General features: G+C 48.0%; 1 protein-coding gene across 3 annotated transcripts in view; it reads left to right on the forward strand.

Annotated features, from left to right (window-relative positions):
* The window catches only part of HS3ST5 (heparan sulfate-glucosamine 3-sulfotransferase 5), a 505,040-nt gene that overhangs the window by 427,737 nt on the left and 52,454 nt on the right, over nucleotides 1-24,849 (forward strand). Inside the window, exon 1 of one of the 3 annotated variants that reach the window (XM_073575982.1) lies at nucleotides 19,341-23,821. The exons of the other annotated variants lie outside the window; for them this stretch is intronic. The gene's annotated coding sequence lies outside the window, so the exon portion shown is untranslated. Of the gene's footprint in view, nucleotides 1-19,340; nucleotides 23,822-24,849 lie in introns of those variants that run through there. 3 annotated transcript variants of the gene reach the window in all.

Genomic DNA, 24,849 nt, shown 5'->3' on the forward strand with positions numbered 1-24,849 from the left:
GCTGTTGTCATGACAACATCAGGTCTCCATGGCAGTGATCGGGACCCTGAGTCACGCCGTGGGGTCTCTGATCCAAAGGCAGAGGGTCTATCAGCCCCTGCACCAGCTCCGGAATGCTGCAATCATGTTTCATCGCAGTGTTCTGGGGATTAAAAAGTGCCGGGAGCCGTCTGTGACAGCTCCTGGCACTTAGTGCCGGGTGTCAGCTGTGAGAATCAGCTGACACCTGGCCGCAATCGGCCACGCTCCCCCGTGAGTGCAGCCAATTGCTAATGGCGTACTATCCCGTCCATGGGCAGTAAGTCCCAGGGCACATGGACGGGATAGTACATCCACTGTCAGAAAGGGGTTAAACTGTTCTTGTTTGATTGGTTTACAGAAAGTTTATATTTTTTGTAAAATAGCCTAATTTGCAATGGGGTTTTAATAATTTTGATTGCAAGTGTAATAACACCCAGCATGAAGCTGCCATGTGTTCACATGCAAAACACTTGCAGTCTCCCCTCACAGAGTGACATTTACCAGTCAAGAAGCAGGAAGACTCACAAAGCCGTCAAAATAGTGAGACAGTGTCATGGTCACGCGTGACTGGACACAGCGCCTTTAGCAGGGCGGATTTAGGCAACACGCGTGACCCTGGATACACCGCCTCCAGTTGGGCGAATTTAAATAATAAAACGTGCAGCTGGATACGCCGCCTCCAACAGGCGAATTTCGGAAATACACGTATGTCTGGAAACCCCGCCTACAGTAAGGCGAATTTAAACAATAAAAGGGAAAACCTGGGTAACAATAACAATGGTGGCCCTGCGATAGGGAACGGGGAAGTGGAGACCTCCTGCACTCCCCTGAGTCAGTGTCTCTACACTCCTAACGATCCCTAGGCCGGTTCCGCACCGGGCGCCGATCAGGATACCTAATATCCCTAGCTCGCCCTGCACCTAAGCCCTCACTAGTGAAGTGGACTGTGAGGAAACTAATCCCACCACTGCACTAAAACACACATAAGGAAAAGAGACAAAACAGGGAAACACCACTTAGCTTTGCTCTGTTGCTTACGCTCCCAGCAACAGAGCCCACCACCTGCGTGCATCTTTTCCTCTGACCGGATCCAACACCATAGTGCAGCCTTGAAGCAAACCTGCGTACTGCTGTCCAGAAACAGAGTCCAGCATATGAGTCCAGCTTTTCAGCAAAAGAGTCCAGCATCTTGAGTGCAGCTCTACACCATAGCTGCCACTCCACCAAGCCATGCAAGAACTCCTTGCTGACACCATAGCTGCAACTCCACCAAGCCATGCCAGCCCTCCTTGCAGACACCATAGCTGCCACTCCAGGACTCTCACTGAGCTGCCCGGGACTCTCCTTCAGCTCCATCCTTCACCCAGGCTTGCTTGTAACTGAGGACTAATCACCAACAGTGATTGACACACCTGACACTCTCTTATAGAGCAATCATACCTGTTACATAATCGCGTGCACTAAACCAAAGGAACCAGAGTGCAATGACCCTAATGGCAACCGGGGGGAAAACCACCTTTAGCACAGCTAAAGGAAAAAAAAAAAAAGTTACTTGAACATTTAATCTGTCAGATCCAACCTGGATCATGACAGACAGTATAGAGAAACTCCAGCTGACTGCAGTCTCCCCTTCTTAAAGTGGAAATCTTCATCTAAAAGCAAAATTGTTTTCATTTTTTATGGCTAAGATTGTTCAAGGTTTATGTACATGATATGTGTGTATATATATATATATATCAAATGTGTATATATACAGTATATATATATATACATACAGTATATATGTAGTGAAACATCCACCAGGGGGAGCTGGTGAGGGAAGAGAGGTTACACACTAAGAGCAGCAACCCTGAGCAACAGCACAGGTGCCACAAGTAACGAGAGAGAATAGATGAACCGAGTCAGAAACTAGCAGGAGCAGATGTACCAGAAGGAGCAGCAATACACGTAATCAAAATACCAAGCCGAGGGTCAGAAAGCCAAAACAAGAGCACAGGGTCCAAAACATGAGACGAAATACGTGGTCGGGGTACAAGCCGGGGAGTCAGATGCCAGAGAGGGAACGTAACAGCAGAGACGAATACCAAGAGACGAGGTCAGAAATCAGTCCGGGTCATACACGTGAATATCAGTCAGAGGCAGGAGGATCACCAAGGTACAAGGGTCAGAGGCTTTAAACTGGAAGCTTGAGCTAACACTAACACTGGCCAGCAGGCTGTGAGAGACTGAAATATCCCAGCTGGCTCCAGAACGAGGCTGAGGAGATTAACTCCCACATTACCAGTCCAGAGTGAAGACAGCAGAAAATAAACTCCGGACTGGACCATGACAATATATATATATATATATATATATATATATATATATATATAGTAGGGATTAACTCGCTTTCAGGCCGCAGGTAGGGTACCGTTCACACAGGCAGGCAGCTTCTTGTCCAAGCAGGAAGGTTTATTAACTCCATAAACTAGCAGAAAGAAAAAACAAAGTCCATACAGCAGTATGAGAAACAGAGTGGTTCAGCTGCTCAATATTTAAAGTTCAATACTCATCCTCTTGTAGAGTCTAAGTAACTTACATAGGTCCTCCTCCATACATACACAGACCCAAGTACCAGAGATGTTTGCACCTCATCTCCCAGACAAGGAATGAACAGCTCAGCTGCCCTTTTATACCAGCTGAGCCTCCTGTTTTGGAGGGTGGGAATGACTAGTTCCGTCCATCTCATCTAATCAGGGCTGCCACTAGGAATTTCGGGGTCCCATACTGGCAAAATTTTCAGGGCCCCCTTGAGACTCCACTCAGGCTCCACCCCTCGAACTATTCACACCCCCACCGCTCTCTCTTTGAAAAACTCCACTTCTCACCAATCACACATTAACAGTTCCCATCACCAGATCACACATACCGTATAGCCAGCAGCTTTTGTTTTGGCCAAAAAAAATTTTAAGCCGCCATGACAAGGTAGACTCTTTTGGCTGAGCTCTACTCTACTCTATCCTATTAAATCATTTGTTAAAATATCCAATACAATTTAGGTATATTTTAATTTATTTTTCATTTTTAAAATGACCAATAATATCACATACCAGGGACAAATACCACCGCACCATAACCATACACCATATTGCCACCACTTAGAGACCTATAATACCACATACAAGGAACAAATACCGCCACACCATGTCCAGACCACATATTACCACCACAGTGACCACATAATATCACATACAAGGGACAAATACCACTGCACCATGTCCAGATCACATATTACCACCACATGGTGTCCAATAATACCACATACAAGGAACAAATACCACCATACCATGACCAGACCACATATTACCACCACATAGTGACCAAATTATAGCACATACAAGGAACAAGTACCACCACACCATGGCCAGACAACATATTGCCACCACATAGTGACTGAATACTACAATACTGATCATTAATAAAAAAAACACAATACTAATATCACCATAAGTGCTATTATACACAGGAGATCTGTACTTAGTATGCAGTGTCTGTGTAAAAGTAATACAGTGATCACCTGTGACATTATACACATGAGCGCTGTACTGTGCATATTGTACAGGTTATACTGTGATCAAAGACATTATACACAGGAGTTCTGTATATAGTGTCAGTGTAAAGGTAATACAGTGATCACTGGTAACATTGTACACAGGCCCGTTATATATAGTATACAGTGTATAGTGTTAGTGCAGGTAACATACTGACTCACCAGTGACGCCTCTAAGTGAAGTCCTCCATCTTTGCTTTTCATCTTCATCCAGCCAGAGCTCGTCTCTGCAGGAAATAACACAGTTATCTAGAGCACTGCTTGCAGAACACATTACTTAATTTTTTCCCAACTTCTAAACTACACCAGATGAAGAAAAAAGGACATAGTGTCGCACTGCACAGTAACAGGACCGCCTCCCCCATTAAAAACAGTATCCTCAAAAAGTAAAATAAATATATCACTACAGTAATAATATCCCTTAAGTAGCCCTTATGGTAATAATATCCCCCATCCTGGCCCCCATGTGTCTCATTTCTGACTCCAGCCATATGTTCTCCCATCCTGCCCCATGTGATGTCCCATCCTTCCCCATCTGTCCCATGATCCTGCCCCGTGTGTCCCGTGATCCTGCCCCATCTGTCCCATGATCCTGCCCCATCTGTCTCCATTGTATCCATCCTGCCCATGATCCAGCACCATGTCTCCATCCTGCCCCATGTCTCCATCCTGCCCCATGATCCTGCACATCTGTCTCCATCTTGCTCTATGATCCTGCCGCATCTGTCTCCATCCTGCCCCATGATCCTGCCTCATCTGTCTCCATCCTGCCCCATAATCCTACCCCATCTGTCTCTATCCTACCCCCTGTGTCTCCCATCCTGCCCCCTGTGTCTCCAATCCTGCCCCCTGTGTCTCCCATCCTGCCCCGTGTCTCCCATCCTGCCCCCTGTGTCTCCCATCCTTCCCCCTGTGACTCCCATCCTGCCCCCTGTGACTCCCATCCTGCCCCCTGTGTCTCCTATTCTGCCACCATGTCTCCCATTCTGCCACCATGTCTCCCATCATGCCACCGTGTCTCCCATCATGCCACCGTGTTTCCCATCCTGCCCCCTGTGTCTTCCATCCTGCCCCGTGTCTTCCATTATGCCTCGTGTCTCCCATCATGCCTCCTTGTCTCCCATCATACCACTGTTGTGAGTTCATTTTTCCCTTCACCACTGAGGTCTGATGAACTCCCTCCTCTAGTGACGGAAGGTAGTGAGACTGATTACCAAACACCTGGGCAGCTAGATGATGACTGGGTGGCTGGAATTGAGGACTGGATATAAGGCAGCCGACGCCCTTCTTCCTGGCTGGTGATTTTCCTGCTGGATTCTTGGAGACCAGTCTGATTCCTGCATCTCAAAGCTAAGTTTTTCTGCTCTGCTTTGTAGTCTTCAGTTTTGTTTTTGTTTTGCCTTGTTTTTTGGGAGTTCTGCCATCCCCGGCCGGGGGTGAGCTGAATTCCATTTTTGTCTCTGATCTGTTGATATTTTGCTCTGTCTTCAGAATATACCTGAGTGCTGATATAGTCTTTTGAAGCCTAGCGACTTCAGGGCCTGTTTTTCCTATCAGTCGGTTGGCTCATTTTGATAGGGTTTTTGCGGATGGCAGACAGCAGCTTTCCTATCCTATCCTATGTAGTTAGCTTGGGCCCCATCATTTGCTCAACCTATCTTTCTATCTGTGTTAGTGTTTTCATCTGGCTTCACCGTCATTATATGTTGGGGGCTGCCTATTGCTTTGGGGTCTGCTCTGGGGCAGTTTAGTTTTTCCCCTTTCTGTCTTTAGGCTATATAGTTCTCCGGCTGTGATCGAGGGGTCTAGGGCACCATAGGAACCCCCCACGGCTACTGCTAGTGGTTGTGGATAGGTTCAGGGGTCTGCAATCCGATAGCTGCCAACCTCTCTGGTTTTTCTGGACTTAGCTGGTATTTTGTTTTTTCCTCCTTCGGTGGCTCATCATAACAGAATCACCAGCCATACCGCAGATCCTAGGGTACTCAATAGCAGGAGAGAATTGTAAAAAAAAAAAAAAAAAGGGTCAGATTTTTTTTTTTTTTTGTTGTGTGCATATTTTTTCCTCTATATCTCTGAGGCCGTAGGGGGAATTTTTCTCTCAATGGAGATGAAGCAATTGTCTGATCGTGTGGAGCAGCTCGCTGCTGAAGTGCGGGGAATTTCCGCCTATCTTGCTCATTCACATGCTGCTGAACCAAAGATTCCTACTCCTGATGTATTTTTGGGGGATCGGTCTAAATTCTTGAATTTCAAGAATAATTGTAAATTATTTTTTGCCTTGAAGCCTAACTCGTCGGGGAACTCCGCGCAGCAGGTTAAAATTGTCATCTTTTTGCTGCGCGGTGATCCCCAGGATTGGGCGTTTTCTTTGAAACCTGATGATCCTATTCTGAATAATGTGAATGCATTTTTTCAAGCCTTGGGGTTGTTGTATGATGAACCTAATGCTATTGATCAGGCTGAAAAGACCCTGTTGGCATTAAGCCAGGGTCAGGATTCTGCAGAGTTGTACTGTCAAAAATTCCGAAAGTGGGCGGTCCTTACTACCTGGAATGATGGTGCCTTGGCAGCCCTCTTTCGGAAGCGTTTGTCAGAAACTGTAAAAGATACTATGGTGGGATTTCCTGTTCCCTCTGGTCTTGACGATTCTATGTCATTAGTAGAGTTGAGCGAAACGAGTCGGGAAATTTCAAAAGTCGCCGACTTTCGGCAAAGTCAGGTTTCATGAAACGAAACCCGACCCTAGGATGAGGTCGGCCACGCGGTCGGCTACTTACGTGCCAAAGTCGCGTTTCAAAAGTTTGTTTTGCGCTCTTCTTCAGCCAATCAGGATCCACGGACACTGTGGGCAACGTGATGACATAGGCAGGGGTCACCACCATCTTTCAGAAGGGCATGCAAGTGATTGGCTTGCTTTGGTGGGCGTCACAGGGGTTATAAAAGGGCATGCACGCCGACCGCCTTCTTACTTCTGCCGATCTTAGCATAGGGAGAGGTTGCTGATTCTGTAGGGAGAGCGTTAGGCAGGGAAGAAGAAAAAAAAACTGCTTCTGCTGCTAGCGATTTTGCCTGTGCAACACACCAGTCACTGTGTGTGCAGTGCAAGGGGAGGCTATATTGTGGTGGATCAGCGGTGTTGGTTGTTAGGCTGCCTTCTAAGGCTTCCTGACAGCTGCATTGCTGTTTCCCCACTGCTCTGCAAACTGCTTTTTTAAAAGCAATCCCAATTTTTTTTTTGTCCTGCTGAGGTACTGAGCGTGCATTTATTCACACCATACAGTGGTGTACCCTCCTCACACAGTACCGTGTAATGGCTGTTATCACAGCCACAGTGAAGCTATCTGTGTGTCACTGTGGAATGATAAGTGGAGGACTTGTTCCGTTCTTACAGACCTACACTCTAGGGAGATTCCTATTCTGCCCAATTCTACAATTCACTTTTTTCACACCTGTGCCATCGAGCCTGTGACATAGCGCTCTGATATTCAGTGGGCCTCACACAATCCAAAAAGTGTCCAGTGTCCACAAGTGTCTGCAGAAATTCAAAATCTCCCTTATCCTGTAGTCACTTTTTTCACACCTGTGCCATCGAGCCTGTGACATAGCGCTCTGATATTCAGTGGGCCTCACACAATCCAAAAGTGTCCAGTGTCCACAAGTGTCTGCAGAAATTCAAAATCTCCCTTATCCTGTAGTCACTTTTTTCACACCTGTGCCATCGAGCCTGTGACATAGCGCTCTGATATTCAGTGGGCCTCACACAATCCAAAAGTGTCCAGTGTCCACAAGTGTCTGCAGAAATTCAAAATCTCCCTTATCCTGTAGTCACTTTTTTCACACCTGTGCCATCGAGCCTGTGACATAGCGCTCTGATATTCAGTGGGCCTCACACAATCCAAGTGTCCAGTGTCCACAAGTGTCTGCAGAAAATCTAAATCTCCCCTGTCCTATAGACACCTTGTACCTTGTTTTACATTACTATATAGTTTGTTGGATTTTGTCTACATTTCTACCAAAAATGAGGAAGGCAGGTGGAAGAGGCCGTGGAATTGGGCGGGGGTTGGCAGCTGGTAATGATGGTGTTGGTGGTGGATCTGATGGTAGTGGCAAAAGCAAAATAGGACCAAATGCAGGAGGTGTTGAGCCTGCGTCATCGTCTGGCTCCATAAGGCTTCGAAGGCTTAGTTTTCTAGGAGTTGGCAAACCGCTTTTAACGCCAGAGCATCAGGAAAAAGTTTTGTCTTACATTGCTGACTCAGCCTCCAGCTCTATCGCCTCCTCTTCTGAAGTTGTAAAAAGTAAAAGCACTGAGTTGTCATTGGAGGCTCATGTTCATGAACCACACGTTTCCTTGTGTCCTTCACCCCAACAAAGATTGAAGGATTACGCAGGCCATACTACTGATTACTCCATGGAGCTGTTTTCACATACCATGCCTGGATTATCAAGTGAAATGGTGAATTACCCAGGCCAAGATGAATCTGACATGGAGTGCACTGATGCACAGCCGCTGATAGATGATTCTGCTGGTACATTCACTCAGAGCACTACATTGTCCTCGCAGTGTACAGAGCCAGATTCTGACCCTGATGAGACTCAGGTGCCCCTTCCCGCACACTATACCACCATACACGGTGACACAGAGGAAGGTGCACATGACATTGAAGAGGAGGTGATGGATGACCCAGTTGTTGACCCAGATTGGCATCCATTGGGAGAAGAGGGTGCTGCTTCCAATAGCTCAGATGAGGAGCATCCACAGCAGACATCGACATCGCAACAGCTGTTATCTGGCAGGCCCGGAGCACTCCAAAGACAGGTTCCAAAAATCAAAAGAGTTGCTGGACAGCTTGTCCAGAGGGTCAAAACATCACAGCGTGCTAGGCCGCAAAATGTCTGCCAAAGTAGGAAGAGTGCAGTGTGGCACTTTTTTGAACAAAATCCTCATGATCAGGCCAAGGTTATCTGTAAGAAGTGCGCAAAGACCTTTAGCCGAGGGAAAAATCTGAAAAATTTGAATACCAGTTGCATGCTTAGACATTTAACCAGCTTGCACTTGCAAGCGTGGACACAACACCAAACCTCAAGTGCCACATGTGCAACTGATCACAAAGAAGGTAGTCAGCAATGCTACATTGTTTCCCCCACTGTAAGCCCACCGGTTAGCACAGCAGCAAATGTTAAGGTGTCGTTGCAAGGCCACAGCAGTCAGGGAATCCCACTGTTATATCAACGAAATACTGAATCTAGGCCATCAGAAAAAACACCAACTCCATCACCATCATCAACCCTCTCTCAGTCCACCCTGTCCACCGCTACTTCCACCATATGCAGCTCTCAAGTCCAGCTCACCCTCCCAGACACTATGAGTAGGTCAAGAAAGTACTCAGTCTCTCATCCGTGTACACTGGGTTTGAACGCCCACATTGCCAAACTAATCTCGTTTGAGATGATGCCCTATCGGTTGGTGGAAAGCGCAGCTTTCCGCGAACTCATGGCCTATGCAGTACCACGCTATGACCTACCCAGTCACCACTTCTTCTCTCGCAAAGCCATCCCAGCCCTCCACCATCATGTGAAAGACCGCATTGTCCATGCACTCAAGCAGTCAGTGAGTGGAAAGGTGCACCTCACAACTGATGCATGGTCCAGTCGGCATGGCCAGGGCCGTTACGTGTCCATCACTGCGCACTGGGTTAATGTGGTGGATGTAGGGTCCACAGGGGACAGCGGTGGTGGGACAGTGCTGCCTAGCCCACGGTATAGGAAACAGTTGGCTGTAGGCGTTCCACCCTCCTCCTCCTCCTCCAGAAGCGAAAGCTCGTCCACAGAGCGCAGTCGTACGAGCACTCCATCTGCAGCTGCCACTGTTGCACACGAGGTGTCCCCCTATCGAGCAGCTAGTGGAAAGCGTCAGCAGGCTGTGTTGCAGATGATGTGTTTCGGCGACAGACACACCGCCGAGGTGCTGGCCGAGTACTTGAAGCGACAAACTGAGTCATGGCTGGGCAGTGTACATCTTGAGGCAGGCAAGGTAGTTAGTGATAACGGCCATAATTTTGTGGCAGCCATAGCCCTTTCAAAACTCAGCCACATACCTTGCTTGGCTCACACCTTGAACCTGGTGGTGCAGTGCTTCCTCAAAAATTATCCGGAGTTAACAGCCCTGCTCCATAAGGTGCAGAGACTGTGCGCGCACATCCGCCGTTCGCAAGTACACTCCGTTCGTATGCAGAAGCTGCAGCGATTGCTCCACCTTCCCAACCACTGCCTCATTATCGATATTGCAACAAGGTGGAACTCCACCCTGCACATGGTGGAGCGGCTGTGCGAGCAGAGGCAGGCCATAATGCATTTGTGGGAGGATACACGGCCAGGCACTTTGAGAGCAGACATGGAGTTGACAGGTGTGCAGTGGTCGAAGCTGAAAGACCTCTGTAAAGTCCTTCAGTGTTTTGAAGAATGCACACGGCTGGTAAGCGCAGACGACGCCATCCTAAGCATGAGCATCCCACTTATGCGTCTGCTCATGCAAACTTTGACGCACCTTAAGGAGCAGGCGTCTGCAGCCAATGTTGACGAGGATGAAGAGGTGGAGGGAATCCTTGATGACATTCAGCCATTGTCTGCTCAGGGACCTCTCCTGGACGAGTTGGAGGAAGAAGAGGAGGAGGAGGATGATGATGGGGATGATTACTTAGGGGAGGAGGATGCATCTCGTGGGGCAAGTGAAAATGTTGGCGTGGCAAGGTCTGGTACAGGGTTTGTGCGTGACTGGAGGGATGTGGATTTGCCAGAAAGTGCTCCTCCAACCAGCACTCGCAGTGCATCATTGACACCGGAAACATTGGCCCACATGTCAGATTATGCCTTGCGGATCCTAAAAAGGGACCCCCGCATTGCCAAAATGATGAACGATGACGACTACTGGTTGGCCAGCATCCTGGATCCACGCTATAAAGGCAAATTACAAAACATCATGCCACAGGAGAACCTTGACCTAATATTGGCTAATAAACAAGCAACTCTGGTAAATCGGTTGCTTGAGGCATTCCCAGCACACAGCAGCGGTGATGGTTCTCACACGAGCCGTACGGGCCGGGGGCAGCTTGGCAGAGGTGTTCATGGTGCACACAGCAGAAGTGGCGTTGGAGACAGGGGTTTCATGACAATGTTGTGGACTGATTTTTCAAGTACCGCTCACACAACTGGTAATACAGCATCGATGGAAAGTGACAGGAGACAGCAGTTGTCAACTATGGTTACAAACTACTTTTCCTCCCATATCGATGTTCTCCCACACAGGTCATTCCCCTTTGACTATTGGGCCGCTAAACTGGACACCTGGCCTGAATTGGCACAATATGCCTTACAGGAGCTCGCTTGCCCAGCTGCAAGTGTGCTATCGGAAAGAGTCTTCAGTGCAGCCGGATCAATCCTGACAGAAAAAAGGACCCGTCTGTCCACCCAAAATGTGGATGATCTAACCTTCATTAAAATGAACCATGCATGGGTTTCCAAGGATTTTGTCCCACCTTCCCCTGATGACACATAGGGTGACAGAAAAATGGCTTGCTTTGGTCCACCTCTTCCTGTGACTTGACCTATTTCGCCTTTTGCATCAGCTGAATGTCCAACATCAACATATGCCACTTTCTAAAACTCCCTAACTATGCTGCCTCCCCCCCATGGCCGGGGTCACCACCTAGCGCACGACACCGTGCGAGTGCCGTTGCCCTGGACAGGTGGGTAGGCCGACTCTTGGGCGCGGGCACTGGCACAGGGTCCCTCATAGTGCAATCAAGTGTCTCTGACGGTGGTGGTGCACACCCGCCATCAGACACACCGCCGTACTATGAGGGGCCCAGTGCCAGTACCGACGCCCACGAGTGGGCCCCCCTTGCTTGGGCAGGGCCCCAGCATTTGCAATCTTTACCTCTCCCTGCTCCTCCGCTGTGTAGTCTGGGCCGTCAAATCCATACTGTGCCTGACACTGTCTGAGCCTGCCACCTGATGTATAGACATATATTTTGAATGTGTACGCTATCCATACATGTTATCCGGGGATACGGTACCCTTTCTCACCTTTGTGCAATCACGTGCAAGCCATACTGGGCCTAACACCGTCTGAGCCTGCCTCCTGATGTATAGACATATCTTTTGAATGTGTACGCTATCCATACATGTTATCCGGGGATACGGTACCCTTTCTCACCTTTGTGCAATCACGTGCAAGCCATACTGGGCCTAACACCGTCTGAGCCTGCCTCCTGATGTATAGACATATATTTTGAATGTGTACGCTATCCATACATGTTATCCTGGGATACGGTACCCTTTCTCACCTTTGTGCAATCACGTGCAAGCCATACTGGGCCTAACACCGTCTGAGCCTGCCTCCTGATGTATTGACATATCTTTTGAATGTGTACGCTATCCATACATGTTATCCTGGGATACGGTACCCTTTCTCACCTTTGTGCAATCACGTGCAAGCCATACTGGGCCTAACACCATCTGAGCCTGCCTCCTGATGTATAGACATATCTTTTGAATGTGTACGCTATCCATACATGTTATCCGGGGATACGGTACCCTTTCTCACCTTTGTGCAATCACGTGTAATCCATACTGGGCGTGAGAACGGCTGGCGAGCTGTTAAGCAAGCTACAGCACCTGTGGTTTGCACACGTAAGTTTTTCATTTTTTCAGGAATGACGGTTAGGCCTAATTCCGGAACTGCGGTTGACCTGCACTTACTGGGAAATCATCGTTCGCGGGTAATAATTGTAATCAGTGATCCCCATCACTAACGTTGTTCAGCGGGTTATCTGCACCTGTAAGCGACAAACGCTGGCCTTTTCAGTGTAGCGCACATGCAGCCACGGACATGTAAGGGCATGACACACCAGTTATTGGCCAATCTCATGTGCCAGAGCCTCACGTGTCCCTCTAGTAAGCCGGACTCGGACCGCGGGGCATGACGGAGTCTCGTTCGTTAACGGAATTAAGCTTGCAATGTGTGCATCTGTTCTGTAGCTGGCATGGTTGAGGTTTCCCAGGTGGAGTCAAATTTAACCGTAGGCTCCACTCCTGGTGGTGCCCTTCTGGACATTCCTTTAAGGTTCAGCTTTGCAACCATACTGCCCACGTAAAACAAACACTTTGCCTTCATGAACGCTGTTTGGAGGGTCATGACTCGTGGGAATAACGCCGCCCAATCAGTTAACCTGCTAGAGGAGATCCTTCGTTGCTCCCAAGCATGACATCACACTCCCTAGGAGGAAGGTAATGCCACTGTGGCGACCGTACTCCTGGGGGCGACACAAGTGCACTGATGCCCAGCCACTGCTTGATGAATCTGCTGGTACATTGACCCAGACCACTACATTCCCCTCGCACGCTACACGGCCTGAATCTGACCCTGATGACACTCAGGTTACCCTTCCCATATACAGTTCCATCTTACACGGTGACAAAGAGGAAGCTGCAGATGAAAGTACAGGTTCGGCCCACCCGCCATCAAACACACCACCGTACAATCAGGGGCCCTGTGCCAGTGCCGTCGCCAACGAGTGGGCCCCCCCTGCTGCTCAGGATCACAGCACTTGCAAGGTTGAAATACTGTGCAGTGAGATGGAAGATGGGGATGACGAGGAGTCCAGACTAGTACAGGGATTCCCTAGCGAGGAGACTTATTTGATTGTTTTCAATGTTGGGACAGCAAATTTTGGGGAGCACTATACTCTGGAGAATGATAGATGGGGCCCACCATACACTGGAACATTCCAAAGGTGGACATCAGACACTGGAGCAGCATTTACAGGGCCCATTATACACTAGAGCATTAGAAATGGGGCCCATTATGTTTGGAGCATTATTTGGGCCCATAAGACAGTGGAGCTTCATCCATGGGGACCAACATATACTGTAGCATTATGTGGAGCTCATCATATACTGTTTCAAACATTATATGGGACCAATGATTCTGTATGAAGAAATAGATGGGCCTCGTCATGAGATGTAAAAAGTGAAGTATTTTTCATTGTACTATACCGCTATTTCTCTGCCGTATCAGAGCATGATGAGTTGTGGTATGTGTTAAAGGGGCGCTCTTTCGCCCAGGGCACATGAAAACCTGGAGCCAGCCCTACCCCCCCACAACTTTAGCCAAATAACCCCCATTTTTCAGTGCGTAACTTGTATTATGAAGTTAATTAAGGTTGACCAGCTTAAGTAAGAAGAATTGATGCTTTTGGCATTCAAATGAGCACTGTAGGTGTGTTTCCTGTCCTCCTCTCACTGCCGACTTTTATTCCCCATTGACTTACATTGGGTTTCGTGTTTCGGGACGACCCCGACTTTTCCCTATAATCGGCCGATCTTGCTCGACCCGACTTTTGGAAAAGTCGGGTTTCACGAAAAGAAACTCGACCCTAAAAAACCAAAAGTCGCTCAACTCTAGTCATTAGCCATTCAGGTGGATCGGCGTTTACGTGAACGCAAAACTACACGAGAGATGTTACCACCTGTTGAACAAATGTCTGAACCTATGCAATGTGATAGAGTTTTGTCTAGGGCGCAATGTCAGGAGTTCAGAAGGCGTAATAAGCTGTGTTTTTTTTGTGGAGATGCCTCGCATATTATTTCTGTCTGCCCTAAACGAGAGAAACGTTGTGCACACTCGTTTTCAGTGGGTGGTGTTCAACCTAAGTTTCTTCTGGCAATTACTCTGATCTGCTCCCTGTCCACATTTTCCGCCAAGGCTTTTGTGGATTCAGGAGCAGCTCTGAACCTGATGGACTTGGATTTTGCTAAACGTTGTGGATTTCCTATGACACCTCTGCGGACGCCTATCCCTTTGAGGGGTATTGATGCTACTCCTTTGGCGAAAAATAAACCTCAGTTTTGGACACAGGTGGTAATGCGGGTCGCCCCAGACCATCAAGAAAATTGCAGATTTTTGGTGTTGCATAATTTGCATGATACCATTGTTCTGTGGTTTCCCTGGTTGCAAATCCATAATCCAGTTCTGGATTGGAAATCTTTGTCTGTGGTGAGTTGGGGTTGTCGGTGTGCCCTTAGTGATGCTCCTGTTTTCTCCACCTCTCCCCAGTCACATGATGTTCCTGACTATTTGGCTGACTTTTATGATGTATTTAGTGAGAATGAGTCTGTGTCTTTGCCTCCTCATAGGAGTTATGACTGTGCTATTGAGCTGAACCCGGGGTGTAAATTCCCCAAGGGTCGGCTTTTCAATTTATCTGTACCCGAGCACGAGGCTATGCGATCCTATATTAAGGAGGCGTTGGAGAAGGGTCATATTAGACCATCCTCTTCACCCTTAGGTGCTGGGTTTTTTTTCGTGGCTAAAAAGGATGGTTCATTAAGGCCTTGTATTGACTATCGTGCCCTCAACAAAATTACTGTTAAATATCAGTATCCGTTACCCCTGATTTCTGATCTATTCTCCAGAGTTAAAGGTGCTTGCTGGTTTACCAAGCTTGACCTCAGGGGGGCGTATAATCTTATTCGCATTAAGCATGGGGATGAATGGAAGACAGCGTTTAATACTCCGGAGGGACATTTTGAGTACCTGGTGATGCCTTTTGGGCTCACTAATGCCCCTTCTGTCTTCCAGTGCTTCATGAATGATATATTCCAAGACTTGGTGGATACATTTTTGATTATCTATCTGGATGATATTTTGATCTTCTCCAAGAATTGGGACTCTCATGTGGAACATGTTCGGACTGTGTTCTGGATTTTGAGGGAGAATTCCCTGTATGTCAAGGGATCGAAATGCCTTTTTGGGGTACAGAGGATTTCATTTTTGGGATTTATTTTGTCTCCGTCAACTATTGAAATGGACCCGGCCAAGGTACAGGCCATTTATGATTGGGTTCAGCCCACTTCTTTGAAGGCCCTCCAGAAGTTTTTGGGTTTTGTTATTTTTTATCGGAAATTTATAGCTAATTTTTCTGGTATTGCCAAGCCATTGACGGATTTGACTAGGAAGGGTGCTGATGTGCTGAATTGGTCTCCGGAGGCTGTTTCTTCCTTTCAGGAGCTGAAGCGAAGATTCACTTCTGCTCCGGTTTTGCGGCAACCTGATGTCTCACTCCCGTTTCAGGTGGAGGTGGACGCTTCTGAGATTGGTGCAGGAGCGGTGTTGTCCCAAAAAGATCCTGTGACATCTAAAATTAATCCTTGTGCTTTCTTTTCCCGAAAGTTCTCCCCATCCGAACGTAACTATGATGTGGGGAATCGGGAACTCTTGGCCATGAAATGGGCATTTGAGGAGTGGAGACATTGGTTGGAGGGAGCCAAACACCAAGTCGTGGTCCTTACTGACCACAAGAATTTGATTTACCTGGAGTCAGCCAAGCGCTTGAATCCTAGACAGGCTAGGTGGGCCTTGTTTTTCACACGTTTTGATTTTGTGGTTTCTTTTCTTCCGGGCACTAAGAATGTCAAGGCAGATGCCCTCTCTAGGAGTTTCCTTGCTGATTCTCCTGTTGTGACTAAGCCTGCTACCATCTTAGGCGAGGGGGTAGTTCTTTCTGCCATTTCGCCCGATTTGAGACGTGCTCTGGAAGAGTTTCAGGAGGACAAACCTGAGCGTTGTCCCAGTGGAAAGTTGTATGTTCCTGACCAGTGGAGGAAGAGAGTGATGTCTGAAGTTCATTGCTCTGCATTGGCTGGTCATCCAGGTATTTTTGGTACTAGAGATCTGGTGAGTCGACCTTTTTGGTGGCCCGCCTTGTCTCGTGATGTCAGGAATTTTGTGCAGTCCTGTGGGACTTGCTCCCGGTCTAAACCTTGTTCTCGCTCTAGTGGCTTGTTGATGCCTTTGCCGGTGCCCAAGAGGCCATGGACCCATATTTCAATGGATTTTATCTCTGATATGCCTGTTTCTCAGAGAATGACTGTTATTTGGGTGATTTGTGATAGATTCTCTAAGATGGTCCATCTTGTACCACTCCCTAAGTTGCCATCTTCCTCTGAGTTGGTGCCCTTGTTTTTGCAACAGGTGGTTCGCTTGCACGGGATTCCTGAGAACATTGTATCTGACAGAGGAGTTCAGTTTGTGTCTAGATTTTGGAGGACTTTCTGTTCCAAGCTGGGAATTCAGTTGTCCTTCTCCTCTGCGTTTCACCCTCAGACCAATGGGCAGACGGAGAGAACAAACCAGACTTTGGAGTCGTATTTGAGATGTTTTATTTCTGCCGATCAGGATGATTGGGTTTCATTTTTGCCCTTGGCCGAATTTGCTTTAAATAATAGAGCTAGTTCTGCCACTTTGATGTCACCTTTTTTTTGTAACTTTGGTTTTCACCCTCGATTTTCTTCAGGCCAGGTGGAGCCTTCTGCCTGCCCAGGTGTTGACACTGTGGTGGAGAGAATGCACCAGATCTGGGACCAAGTAGTGGATAAGTTGTCTCTCTCCCAGGAAAAGGCCCAGCGGTTTCCCAACCTGGCGTAGGACCGTTGGTCCCCAGTTTAAGGTGGGTGATATGGTTTGGTTGTCATCAAAAAATATCGCTATGAAGGTGGCTTCTCCTAAGTTTAAGCCTAGATTTATTGGACCTTACAAGATTTTGGAGATTATTAATCCGGTCTCTTTTCGGTTGGCTCTTCCTGTCACATTTAAAGTTCATAATGTGTTTCATAAGTCCTTGTTGAAGAGGTTTGTTGAACCAGTAGTTCCTGTGGTGGCACCTCCTGACCCTATATTGGTTGAAGGTAACATGGAATATGAGGTAGAGAAGATACTGGATTCCCGTCTGGCTAGACGGAGACTCCAGTATTTGGTTAAGTGGAAGGGTTATGGTCAGGAGGATAATTCCTGGGTCTCTGCCTCTGATATTCATACCGAAAGATTGGTGCGTGCCTTTCATCGGGCTCACCCGGATCGCCCTGGTGGCATGGATGAGGGTTCGGTGACCCCTCCTCAAGGGGGAGGTACTGTTGTGAGTTCATTTTTCCCTTCACCATTGAGGTCTGATGAACTCCCTCCTCTAGTGAAGGAAGGTAGTGAGACTGATTACCAAACACCTGGGCAGCTAGATGATGACTGGGTGGCTGGAATTGAGGACTGGATATAAGGCTGCCGACGCCCTTCTTCCTGGCTGATGATTTTCCTGCTGGATTCTTGGAGACCAGTCTGATTCCTGCATCTCAAAGCTAAGTTTTTCTGCTCTGCTTTGTACTCTTCAGTTTTGTTTTTGTTTTGCCTTGTTTTTTGTGAGTTCTGCCATCCCCGGCCGGGGGTGAGCTCAATTCCATTTTTGTCTCTGATCTGTTGATATTTTGCTCTGTCTTCAGAATATACCTGAGTGCTGATATAGTCTTTTGAAGCCTAGCGACTTCAGGGCCTGTTTTTCCTATCAGTCGGTTGGCTCATTTTGAAAGGGTTTTTGCGGATGGCAGACAGCAGCTTTCCTATCCTATCCTATGTAGTTAGCTTGGGCCCCATCATTTGCTCAACCTATCTTTCTATCTGTGTTAGTGTTTTCATCTTGCTTCACCGTCATTATATGTTGGGGGCTGCCTATTGCTTTGGGGTCTGCTCTGGGGCAGTTTAGTTTTTCCCCTTTCTGTCTTTAGGCTATATAGTTCTCCGGCTGTGATCGAGGGGTCTAGGGCACCGTAGGAACCCCCCACGGCTACTGCTAGTGGTTGTGGATAGGTTCAGGGGTCTGCAATCCGATAGCTGCCAACCTCTCTGGTTTTTCTGGACTTAGCTGGTATTTTGTTTTTTCCTCCTTCGGTGACTCATCATAATATACCACTATGTCACCCATACTGCCACCGTGTCTCCCATCCTGCCACCGTGTCTCCCATCCTGCCACTGTGTCTCCCATCCTGCCACCGTGTCTCCCATCCTGCCACCGTGTCTCCCATCATTCCACCGTGTCTCCCATCCTGCCACTGTGTCTCCCATCCTACCCTGTGTCTCCCATCCTGCCCCCCATGTCTCCCATCATGCCACCTTGTCTCCCATTCTGCCCCTGTGTCTCCCATTCTGCCCCCGTGTCTCCCATTCTGCCATGTCTCCCATCATGCCACCGTGTTTCCCATCATGCCACCATGTCTTCCATCCTCCCCTTCTCCCATCCTGCCACCATGTCTCCCATTCTGCCCCCTGTGTCTCCCATTCTGCCCCGTGTCTCCCATTCTGCCCCTGCGTCTCCCATCCTGCCAGCGTGTCTCCCATCCTGCCAACGTGTCTCCCATCCTGCTAGCGTGTCTCCCATCATGCCACTGTGTCTCCCCATCATGCCACCTTGTCTCCCATCATGTCACGATGTCTCTCATCCTGCCCCTATGTATCCCATCATGACCCCATGTCTCCCATCCTGCCACCGTGTCTCCTATCCTTCCCCTGTGTCTCCCATCCTTCCTCCATGTCTCCCATCCTGCCCCGGGTCTGCAACTTTCAATAAAAATTAAAAAAAACAAACATGTATCAATAAAAATTAAAAAAAACAAACGTAAACAGTAATGCCCTGATGGCGGCCCTGCATCTAATTATTCCTAACAAATCTGGAACAACATATTAGTCCTATTAACCCTCCCAGCACCTCCTATCCAAGATTCTGCCAGCTGCTTGTCTACAATATGTATATCAATATACATGTGTGTACACTGTATACATACATACAAACCTACAAAATATTATTATACTTCAAGTGCAAAATATGTGTTCAGCTCATTGTGAATCTGCAGGCATATTGCCATACGTAACTTTTGAGGCTACTGAGCATGAAATTATATATTGGAAATATTATTGAATTTGTAACGTCAAGAATGAAAATGTAATATATGCAGATGTTTAGTGACAGATATGACAGAATCAATACAGGCATAAATCCTAACAGATGATATATGATTTTTATGTGAAAGTATAACATAAATGGAGTGAGAGCTATTTTGGAAATGAGGAAATTATATCAAGCCAAGAACAAAAATGTTGAGCATTTTCCCAGAATTGTTTTATGTATGCCTATGCATGCTTCCTCATTGTAGCAGCTTTAGAAGGATAATCAAATTAAAGGGACTCTGCCACCACAGAAATAAGACCCACTGCTCGGTGCTTCATGGCGGAGCCAATCCTTTACAGTGCTGGAAATATACACTGTATACTGTATATACACCTTCACACCTGCTTGCATACAGCACACTCACACTGGCCGCATACCAAACATCACACACTGGCTGTATACCGCACATAGCACTCACACACTGGCTATATACTGCATATAGCCTTCACCCACTGGCCGTATACCACATACAGCACTCACACACTGGTCGTATACTGCACACAGTACTCACACACTGGCCGTATACTGCACACAGTACTCACACACTGGCCGTATACTGTACATAGCCCACACACACTGGCCGTACACCACACACAGCACTCACACACTGGCCGTATACCACACACAATACTCACACACTGGTCGTATACCGCACACAGTACTCACACACTGGCCGTATACTGCACACAGTATTCACACACTGGCCGTATACCGCACACAGTACTCACACACTGGCTGTATACTGTACATAGCCCACACACACTGGCCGTATACCACATACAGTACTCACACACTGTCCGTATACCACACGCAGAACTCACACACTGGCCATATACATCACACAGCACACACTGGCCATATACCGCACACAGTACTCACACACTGGTCGTATACCACACACAGTACTTCAACACTGGTCGTATACCGCACACACTGGCCATATACCGCACACAGTACTCACACACTGGTGGTATACCACACACAGTACTCCAACACTGGTCGTATACCGCACACAGTACTCACACACTAGTCGTATACTGCACATAGCGCTCATACACTGGCCGTATTCTGCACACAGTACTCACACACTAGCCGTAAACCTCACACAGTACTCACACACTGGCCGTATACTGCACACAGTACTCACACACTGGCCGTATACCACGCACAGTACTCACACACTGGCCGTATACCACACACAGCACTCACACACTGGCCGAATACCGCACACAGTACTCACACACTAGTCGTATACTGCACATAGCGCTCATACACTGGCCGTATTCCGCACTCAGTACTCACACACTAGCCGTATACCTCACACAGTACTCACACACTGGCCGTATATCTCACACAGCACTCACACACTGGCCATGTACCGCACACAGCACTCACACACTGGCCATATACCGTACACAGTATTAACACACTGGCCATATACCGCACACAGTACTCACACACTGGTCCTATACTGCACACAGTAATCACACACTGGCCGTGTACTGCACACAGTACTCACACACTGGTCCTATACTGCACATAATACTCACACACTGGCCGTATACCGCACACAGTACTCACACACTGGTCCTATACTGCACATAATACTCACACACTGGCCGTATACCGCACACAGCACTCACACACTGGTCGTATACTGCAAATAGCCCTCACACACTGGCCGTATACCACACTCAGCACTCACACACTGGCCAAATACCGCACACAGTACTCACACACTAGTCGTGTACTGCACATAGCGCTCATACACTGGCCGTATTCTGCACACAGTACTCACACACTAGCCATATACCTCACATAGTACTCACACACTGGCCGTATACCGCACACAGTACTCACACATTAGTTGTATACTGCACACAGCACTCACACACTGGCCGTATACCTCACACAGTACTCACACACTGGCCGAATACCGCAGACAGTACTCACACACTAGTCGTATACTGCACATAGCGCTCATACACTGGTCGTATTCCGCACACAGTACTCACACACTAGCCGTATACCTCACACAGTACTCACACACTGGCCGTATACCTCACACAGCACTCACACACTGGCCGTATACCACACACAGCACTCACATACTGGCCGTATACCACCCACAGCACTCACACACTGGCCGTATACCTCACACAGCACTCACACACTGGCTGTATACCGCACACAGTACTCACACACTAACCATATACCTCACACAGTACTCACACACTGGCCGTATACCTCACACAGTACTCACACATTAGTCGCATACTGCACACAGCACTCACACACTGGCCGTATACCACACACAGCAGTCAAACACTGGCCATATTCCACACACAGTACTCACACACTGGCCGTATACCACACACAGCAATCACGCACTGGCCGTATACCACACACAGCACTCACGCACTGGCCGTATACCACACACAGTACTCACACACTAGCCTTATACCTCACACAATACTCACACATTAGTTGCATACTGCACACAGCACTCACACAGTGGCGGTATACCACACACAGCAGTCACACACTGGCCGTATTCCACACACAGTACTCACACACTGGCCGTATACCACACACAGCAATCACGCACTGGCCGTATACCACACACAGCACTCACGCACTGGCCATATACCACACACAGTACTCACACACTAGCCTTATACCTCACACAATACTCACACATTAGTCGCATACTGCACACAGCACTCACACAGTGGCGGTATACCACACACAGCAGTCACACACTGGCCGTATTCCGCACACAGCACTCACACACTGGCCGTATTCCGCACACAGCACTCACCCACTGGCCGTATACTGCATACAGTACTCACACACACACTGGACATATACCGCACACATACACTGCACACTGATGTAACTGTTACACTAGACATATCACACCCACATTGCTCAGACTTAAGCACATGTCACTTATACAACTGACTACACTGAACACTCATTCTGCCAACACGAATGACGCACAGCAGATCTCATACTTATCTGCTCTCATTCATGACTTCTGCTTCTTTGCTGATGGCAGGTGTCTTGCAGGCTATGGGCATCTCTGCTTGAGACTCTGCCTGCTCCAGCGGAGCCATGCCTCTTTGCACTGTTTTCCACCCAGCTTCCCCTTCTGACCTTCTCCCCAATCTATAGCTACCTTGATTCCCCAGTAGGCCAGTAATATCAGATGCAGCACTTTCCCTGACTGAGGCTCCCTCCACTTGCAGGGTGGCTTCTGGCAGCCAAAAGTAGAAAGGTCAAGCTCAAGGGCTACAGCAGAAAACAAGGCTAGTAATGTTTGGCCAGTCAGTGCAGACTTTATGTCTCCTGTCTCTGCATAAGGCACAGAGATCAGATGAGAGGAATGAGGGACTGATCAGTGATTGTCACAGCGATCTGATAGAAGAGTCTGCTGGGGCCCAGAAGGCGAGGCAGCCTACCGGCCGCACATAGCTAAGGCCGGCCATGATTAGTCGTACTTCAGATATGCATCTACTAAATATGGTTTACAAAGTCCAAGATTTAAGTCTTGGGGTGAAAGGTGCTGAGACACATCAACACAGCATCCAGACAGAAAAGTTTAATTGAACAATATTTATACTATTCTGCATTTAGACAAAACCCAATTTATTCAATAATTTAGTAAATGGATGTATTAACAGGCAGATATACATACATAGTAAGTCTCGGTGCAATTAATCTGACTACAATTATATTGCTCATATGAATGAAAATGCAAGCATGGAATCGCAATCAAATCAAGCTAGATAATAGGATTATGTTTAGAATGAGGCATATGATAAAGAAGATCTCCTGCTAATGAAATATCAGATAAGTGAAATGAAAATAATTGCAAGTATTTTAGCTCACAGTTGTATATAACTACAGGTAGATTTAAAAAGAGAAAACACAGTAGTTTGACAATAAATGGCTTCACCCAACTACTAACCATGAGTGGAGAAAAAGTGTTGGTGTTATCATTCATATTCTCTGAAAGCCATTATCTATATGATTATACTCAGGGGTGGGATTCAGCCGGTTCTCCCCGGTTCGGTGGAACCGGTTGTTAAAAAAGCAGCCGGTTCCCCGAACTGGGGAGATTGACAGCCGCGATCCGGAACTGTGTGTGGCCGTGCCCTCTGTTCTGTGACGTGGCCGGCAGCAGACACAGCCACCCGTGTCACAGTGTATCGGGCAGGGAGCTGTGCACGGCCGTCACACAGCTGACAGCTGCACAGCTCCCACTCCCTCTACTTTCGGGTCAGGTGTCGGGCCTGCGCCATGACATCATCGCGCAGAAGCTGACATCTACCTGGACGCTGGCTGCAGAGAGGAGCTGCTGGGGAGCGGTTGTGAGGTAAGTATGGGAAACTGTTTTTTTTTAAATGAATTCAGTGGGTGAGGGGGCAGCACATGATGAAGGGGGGTGACTGGGGCAGCTGTACATGATGGAGGGGGTAAATATGGCTCCACATGATGGAGGGGGGTGAATGGGGCTGCATATGATGGAAGGGGGTGAATATGGCTGCACATGATGGAGGGGGTGAATATGGCTGCACATGATGGAGGGGGTGAATATGGCTGCACATGATGGAAGGGGGTGAATATGGCTGCACATGATGGAGGGGTGAATATGGCTGCACATGATGGAGGGGGGTGAATATGGCTGGACATGATGGAGGGGGTGAATGTGGCTGCACATGATGGAGGGGGTGAATATGGCTGCACATGATGGAGGGGGTGAATATGGCTGCACATGATGGAAGGGGGTGAATATGGCTGCACATGATGGAGAGGGTGAATATGGCTGCACATGATGGAGGGGGTGAATATGGCTGCACATGATGGAGGGGGTGAATATGGCTGCACATGATGGAGGGGGTGAATATGGCTGCACATGATGGAAGGGGGTGAATATGGCTGCACATGATGGAGGGGGTGAATATGGCTGCACATGATGGAGGGAGGTGAATATGGCTGCACATGATGGAGGGGGTGAATATGGCTGCACATGATGGAAGGGGGTGAATATGGCTGCACATGATGGAGGGGGTGAATATGGCTGCACATGATGGAGGGGGGTGAATATGGCTGGACATGATGGAGGGGGTGAATATGGCTGGACATGATGGAGGGGGGTGAATATGGCAGCACATGATGGAAGGGGGTGAATATGGCTGCACATGATGGAGGGGGTGAATATGGCTGCACATGATGGAGGGGTGAATATGGCTGCACATGATGGAGGGGGGTGAATATGGCTGGACATGATGGAGGGGGTGAATGTGGCTGCACATGATGGAGGGGGTGAATATGGCTGCACATGATGGAGGGGGTGAATATGGCTGCACATGATGGAAGGGGGTGAATATGGCTGCACATGAT

This window comes from Dendrobates tinctorius, unplaced genomic scaffold, assembly GCF_039654945.1.
Source record: "Dendrobates tinctorius isolate UK_male_01 unplaced genomic scaffold, ASM3965494v1 ptg000046l, whole genome shotgun sequence".
In the NCBI taxonomy this organism is placed as follows: domain Eukaryota; kingdom Metazoa; phylum Chordata; class Amphibia; order Anura; family Dendrobatidae; genus Dendrobates; species Dendrobates tinctorius.